This window comes from Aethina tumida, chromosome 6 (genome assembly GCF_024364675.1).
Source record: "Aethina tumida isolate Nest 87 chromosome 6, icAetTumi1.1, whole genome shotgun sequence".
In the NCBI taxonomy this organism is placed as follows: Eukaryota; Metazoa; Arthropoda; class Insecta; order Coleoptera; family Nitidulidae; genus Aethina; species Aethina tumida.
The window spans coordinates 8,253,064-8,260,867 of NC_065440.1; the positions used below are offsets into that span (position 1 = coordinate 8,253,064).

At 25.5% G+C, this 7,804-nt stretch overlaps 1 long non-coding RNA gene across 1 annotated transcript; it reads right to left on the reverse strand.

Annotated features, from left to right (window-relative positions):
* Positions 1-1,651: 1,651 nt before the first annotated feature.
* LOC126265898 (uncharacterized) lies at positions 1,652-5,562 on the reverse strand. The gene is made up of 4 exons (XR_007548385.1): positions 5,459-5,562; positions 5,132-5,258; positions 4,557-4,683; positions 1,652-1,943 (listed from the first exon to the last, which is right to left on the reverse strand). It is a non-coding gene; the product is annotated as an uncharacterized LOC126265898 (long non-coding RNA).
* Positions 5,563-7,804: the final 2,242 nt, after the last annotated feature.

Genomic DNA, 7,804 nt, shown 5'->3' on the forward strand with positions numbered 1-7,804 from the left:
TTTTTTTATATATATTTACTACCGATTTTCTCTGAAATATTTTGTTTCATTTACATTTACAATGACTGAACACCTCCGTACAATGCCTTGTACAATGCAAGTTTTATTCGAGAAAAAAAAGAAAAAATCGAAATTGTGAATTTTATAGGAAGTACAAGTTTTTCAGCTAATCACAGAAACTATACGATATGTAATACAATTCGGAAAACACGCTTTTATGGTCACCGTATCCGAAATCAAACAATTTATTGCCATAAATATAATGATGATTTATATAAAATATCCATCACACAGGATGTACTGGTAATCTGTATCTGGTCTTGGGTTTTCACTGATTGCAGATACTATGCAGTGGCAAAGAGATATGAAGAAATAAAAAGAAATTTATATTTTATGAACATTGATGATATTTCAGACAATAATACAATAATAATTTATCAAAATTAGACATTTTTTAAATTTACTACAAACTTCAAATGCTAATACTGCAACACCAACAGAATATATGGCGATAAACGAAATGATCATTTCATTCAAAGAGAGACACAAAACACTATATATAAAATCTAAACCAAAGTGGGGTTTCAAAGTATGGGTTCGTGGATCAGCAGATGGATATATATAAAAGTTCGAAATGTATCAAGCCTCCACAAAAGGGTCACAATATAATCTTATATCTCTCAATATAAACAGGAAGTGTTAGTGTTAGTTTAGTTGCCTCAGACATCATATACTGTATAGTATCGTCATTTAGTAAACCGTTTTGCTGTACTTTTAATTCTTTATCTGCCCCAAATCTCAACAACTTCAATAGCTATAATTACATATTTGAAGAACTTGGGTATTTATGTAGTAGGAACAGTTAGAAGTAATAGAATATCAGAGACCGACTATAAATTAGTTGGTGGGAAGTCTCTTCAAAAGAGAGGTCGAAGATCTTGTTCCGTAACAACTTCTTCAGATAATATTACAATAATACGATCGGCAGATTATAATATTGTACACATGATATCGACTTTTGCTTGTAAAGAGCCCCAGGACAAAGTTCGATGGTATAGAAAAACAAACAAGTATATTGAGATATTTAGACCTCAAGCTGTAGTTCAGTATAATCGGTTTATGGGTGGAGTTGATTTATCCGCTAAAATGATGTTATTAAAAACAATTATTTGAGAATTGTTTTTCATTTTTTGAATGTCTCAATTATAAATGATTGGATCCTGTATAGGCAAAAAAGGAATAAATACTCCTTTACTTGAATTCAAAGCTTCAATTGATACAACTAAAACTAAACAAACCCAAGAAACCTTGCAGACCATCACTCAATTCCTCCCATTTTTGTATCGAAAGAGACGTAAGTCATGGACTCGGGTTGTGCCAGAAGTTCGATCAGATGGAATAGGTCATATCCTGTTAAAATCAATGTGCCAAATCCTTCAAGTTATCATTCTAGAAATTGTATTCGAAGAACAAGATACAAAAGTGGAAAATGCTTTGAAAATGTTCGTCCCGAGTCATTCCAGGAAAAGTAAACAGAATCACTCATTTTACACAAGCGTTGCCATATTGATTTTTTAATTTTAATAGCTTATAATTTTTTTTCTAATCCTGAAGAGGTTAAAAAGACCTCCTGAATCCTTGTTAAGGTATAATCATAATTGTCAATTCATCAAGTCCAATGTTCAAAGAGCAGCAGGTTATAAACCTTGGTTGACACAATTGAACATGTATACAAGTGGATACATACTATTGAAGGAATAAATTGCAATGTTACAAATTACATACTACATATATAAAATTACTTATGAAAGTCCACAACTGAGGCAGCAACCCGAGATCTCCCAATTATTTTGGTGTGCTACTAAATTGATCCAATCAATTGGTTCGAGTGGCTGAAGAAGGTAAGGCTCGATGACTGGTTTCCAAATAAGTGATCCTAATACCTAAAACATAAAAGTTTTAAATTCCTTTGTTATTGTGATAACGAGTCAATAACAATCTCAAATATCATGTTTAAAGAGGAAGTGACTGTAGGGAGTCCTTGAATTCTCAATTCAAAAATGATGTATAAAAATTCATATTAAAAATAAAATAATAAATTTGAATTATTTTTTTCAAATTCATAAAATAAAATCAAAAACATAAAATAAAATCATAATAAAACACATTGAAAACTTTATCGTTTAGTTCTTCGTAACTTGGCTTAATATTTTAAATGACAAAATATTAATTTAGACATTTTCAGTTTTATTTAGTAGTTTTGAAACTAACAATTCATAGAAAATGATTAATATACCTTTTTAAATAAATGTACTTGAGAATTTATAGAAAATGTTTAAAAATTATTTTAAAAGACAAATAGAAAAATATAATTTTTTTTATTTTTGTGTTACTTAATATTTCTATTTTTGAAGTAACTTAACTATTAATATAAATTTATTATACATTTATTACTTCCATATCAGGGTTAATATATTTTTTAAATTAAATTAAATTAACTATTAATAAAAAAGCTTAAAATATATATTTAATTCATATTCTATTATTCTTTAATTAATAGGAAGGAGATAAAGGAAAGTTTATGTTTAATGGTAAGACATAATTTACCTGCTATATCTTAGCTGAAGATTATTCAAATGTAACATACTGAAAATAAAATATGTTTAAATACCTTAAGAACAAGCGATAAAATTTTATATTAATTTAAAAAGTGTAACAAAATCAGTTAATTATTAAAACAAAAATTATTAAATTTCATTGAATAAATAATGTTTAAAATAAGACAATTTTAGTTTGTAATTTTACAATTTTAAGTCAACAATCATTAAAAATCTTTGAAAAAATTCAAATTACTTGAAAAATACATTAAAATTTGTTAAAAACATATAACATATTATACATTACACGAAATTTGAAATTCAGTAAGAAAATTTTAAATTCAACTTTTCAAAACCTCATCAAAACAACAAACAACAAAATCAATCAATCACATGAACAAAAATCATCAAATTTCAGCAAATAATATTTGAAACTAAACAAATTTAAAATTTTCAAATTTAACCCAAAAATCACTACAAGAATATTGAAAAAATTCAAATTCTTCGAATATATTTTTAAGTTTATTAAAATGCTTTAAAATTTGATATTCACTATGAAAATTTTACATTGGTGAAATTTTTCAACACGTGAAAATATAACACATTAATATATTATATAAACAAAATTCATCAAATGTCATCAAATATGGTTTGAAACTAGACAAATTTGAATATTATATTGGGTAATTTGAGAATTTTAAGCTAAAAGTTACTGAAAGAACTTTTTAGAACAATGTTAAATTCAATTACTCCGTTTGAAATAAAAAAATTGAACATAACATATGGAAATAATTATGACCTGTATACTTAAAAGGGATACACAATTTCTACTAATAAATTTTACTAAAACATTCGCTCTTACATATTTCCAATACAACCTTATTTTTCGATTTAAATTATAATCAATTTAAAAGAATTAAAATTATTTTAAATATTAAAAAAAATAAGATTAATACAAAATTATAAATTTTAAAAATTTAAACATAAAAAATTAAAAATAATCAATTAGTATTTTTAAAAACACATAATAATGACCAAAATAAGTTCATGGTAAATGTAAATCTAATCTTTTAGAGTTGCGTTTCTGATTCATTTAAATTTTTAAACCAATGCTAAAAGTAAAAATCAATATTATTTATTTATATAATAGATAAATTAAAGAGTATAGTATAAATTATAGTCACTTATTGTGTCATAAACATTTTTGAACAGTTAAAATTTGTAATATGAGTTTTAATATGACAAGATACAATTTTAAAATTGTTAGACTAGAAATCCAATATCTTTATATCCATTCATATATATATACAATACAAACTTGGAGGGTTAGAATTGCGCTTTATAAAACACAATCAGTATAATAATGGACAAAATAAGATAATAGTAAATGTGAAACAGAGTTTTGTAAAATTTCACGTCAGTTTAATTTTCATGTCTTAAGGATCTTACAAATGGTTAAGTTAAAAAATAATATAACATATACCAACTTATTGTGAGAGAAAAATTATTGTAGATTGATACCAATTGTGACAACATTTAAAACAGAAAAGACACCTTGGAGGTAAACACATGCACAACAATTTTGACCGGTTAAAATTTGTAAGATAACCCTTAAGTACAATAAGATAAAATTTAAAATTTATTAGACTATATGTCCAACATTTACTTATACAGTAGGAAAAGCTTTTTGCCCGTCTGAATTTAGAGAGGAGGGGCATCGTGCATGACAGAGACAGTAGACGTCTTTCCCATAGTAGGAGACATACTGTCTCTATTGTACATGTCTCTTTCAGGATTGAGATGGATCAAATTCTTTTCGTACTGTATATATGTTATTCATATATTAATGAAAATTTATATTCTTACAATACAAAACTGAATGGTTGTAATCATACTTTTGAAAACACACAATTGGTATGATACTATGCAAAATTAGTTTCTAGTAAATGTGAGACTGACCTTTTATATTTACGTTTCAAATTCATTTCATTTCCTTTCCTCATAAAATATTGTCCCAGTTTAATTTTTCATTTGTCCTAAGGAACTTACAACTTGGTGCGAAGTTTTTTTGTTTCTTGGTTAAATGCTGAAAACGAAAAATCGATATTATTCAATTTATTAAAATAATTTTATAAAATAATATATGTATATATAACAAAAGTTAAAAATATAGTAGTATAATTTATATACTACTAACTTATTGTGATTGACGAATATTGTAGATTGATACCCATTGTGATAATATTTAAAACAGAAAAGAACCCTTTGAGGTAACTTGTGATAACTGATCATATTTCAATAACCAAAAATAATTGATCAGTATACACATTTATACTAAACACATACACAACAATATTGAACAGTTAAAATTTGTGATGACCTTTGGTACAATAAGATTAAATTTACAATTTATATCACTATATGTCTAATATTTACTTATCCGTATATTAATGAAAATTTATATTTTTACAATACTTTTAAAAACACAATCGGTGTACTATGCAAAATTTGTTTATAGTAAATGTGAGACTGACCTTTTATATTTACATTTCTGATTCATTTTATATTCTTCCCTCATAAAATGGCATGCTGTTTTAATTTTTCATTTGTCCTAAGGAACTTTCAACTTGGTGGGAAGCATTTTAGTTTTGTGGTTAAATGCTGAAAAAGAAAAATCGTTATTTTATTTATAGTTAACAAAATAATTTTATATAATAGTCTACATCTACATACTAATAAAAATTTATATTTTTGCAATATATAACTGAACGATTGTAATATTATACTTAAAAGCACACAGTCGGTATCATACAAAGCAAAATTAGTTAACAGTAAATGGGAGACTGGCCTTTTATATTTACATTTCTGATCCGTTTTATGTCCTGTCCTCATAAAATGATATGCTGTTTTAATTTCTCATTTGTCCTAAGGAACTTTCAATTTCAATTTGGTGGGAAGCTTTTTAGTGTTGTGGTTAAATGCTGAAAAAAAAAATCGATATTAGTTATTAAAGTTATACTAATTTTAAATATTAGTTATTAATATTAATGAAAATTTATATTTTTGCAATACATAACTGAACGATTGTAATATTATACTTAAAAGCACACAGTCGGTATCATACAAAGAAAAATTAGTCAACAGTAAATGTGAGACTGGCCTTTTATATTTACGTTCCTGATTCATTTCATTTTCTATCTTCCTAAAATTTCATGCCAGTGTAACTTCTCATTTCTCCTAAGAATGAATAACTGAACAAAAAATAACCAAACAACCCAAAACACCTTATATCTTCCCTGACGTTCACACCACCACGATCACATCAAAGAGTTGTGGGTTGCAAACTGGACAGACAATAATATTGTTAACAACATAATTTTATCCACTGTACAAAAATTAAAAATTATTTAAATCTTGCAATTTTTTATAATTTATATAGTAACCTAATGTGTGAGGAAATTATTGTATATTGCGAATTAAGACGACATTCAATACAAAAAAGACGCCTTGAAAGTAACTTGTGAAAACTTGTGGATATTTATTCAGAGCACATACATACCATTTTTGACCAGTTAAAATTTGTCTAAATTGTCTAGATGTTTTCTTATAGAATTTTTGCAATCCCGTTGCAATTGATCTTATGAACGATAGCTGAATTTTGTGCACATTCATGATTTATTCGGTTAGACCATATGATTGTTTACCACAATAAACAAACCCGTTGTGGACATAAGAACTATTTTATATGCATAAAGTGTAATGCAGCATTGCATCCCAAAGAATGCTTTTATAATTATCACGTACTGTAACATTATGTATCATGTATATTTTTATAAAATAAAATTTCGTTGTTCAAAAACCTAACGTTCCTTTAAAAGAAAGCCTTTATTTACATAGCGAATACTTGAATTTGAATTTTAAAATACATACCGTGAAGAATTCACGGAGATATTTTAACAATGAAACCAGTAATATTTTTGACTGAAAATATACAAAAATTTAATTATTGACATTTACACTTAAAATTCATAACGAATTAAGAATATTAATTCTACAACATGATATTAAAAGAGTAGCCGGAAGTAAGTATTCACAATAATGAACTATTTTAATTAACAAGAAGAAAGAGTAGGTGAATACGTTTTACAAATCGACACGTGCATTCTTTTTTGTTGATTTTCATTTTTATTTATTTATTTTAATATAGTATCTGTGTATCACAATTAATGTCTTTTACTTTGTTCCACTAAACATTTCTGAACATTTCTATTTTTGATGGGATGAACTCTAAATTAGGTACAATGACGTACCCTGTTAGAAGAAAACATATAACAGATTTGTAAAAAAACACAGACGGACACCAACATGTAGCAACAATATGGAGTAAATTTGATAAAAAAAGTAACTCCTCTTATGCCCAGGATTTTTATTGAATTAAAAGCCATTAAGAGCGACAACGTTATCTGGAAAAATAACCAATTTAGCAAAATCAAGATCTAGTGTTGTACTGAAAAAAAAAAACAACAATATTTCCAATGTATATATAATTCTTAAAGAACAATTTATAATAGTTGCAACTTCCGTCTCTTGTGAGAAATGATTTTCAATATTAACATACACTAAAATAAGATCAATTTTATTCCCAAATCAAACCGTATTATGATATAGTAATTCAAATAATATTAAGAATGTAATCAGTATTTTTATCAGTATTTCAATTTCATTAGCTTTTACATTTTTGACAAAAAAAAAAATGGAAAGGTTACAAGAAATTAATTCAGTTTTTGTTAAACAACGAAGATCAATATTATATTATTCCTAAACCAAACTTGTAATATGTATTGTTTAAATTTTATTATGTATTTTAATATTTTTTTAATTAAATTTTATAGATTCATTTTATATAAATTTTTTAAAATAGAAGACAAAATGGATCGTATTGTTTATAAAAAATTATTCGTAAATCATGTCCTTTGCAGACGTTTTGAATTGTTTTATAAAAACTAGATTATAAGTACAAAATGTGCAACACTAATTACACAAAAAAGTTAAATAACAGTATTTTTCCTTCCATTAATATTAAGATTCCTACTTATTAAATATCTCCTGTTGACTAAATATAATTCTTAATTATTATAATATAATTTTTTTTTAGTATATCATTAATTAAACGGAGAATTTCTTTATTTAATTAAATTATACGGTCA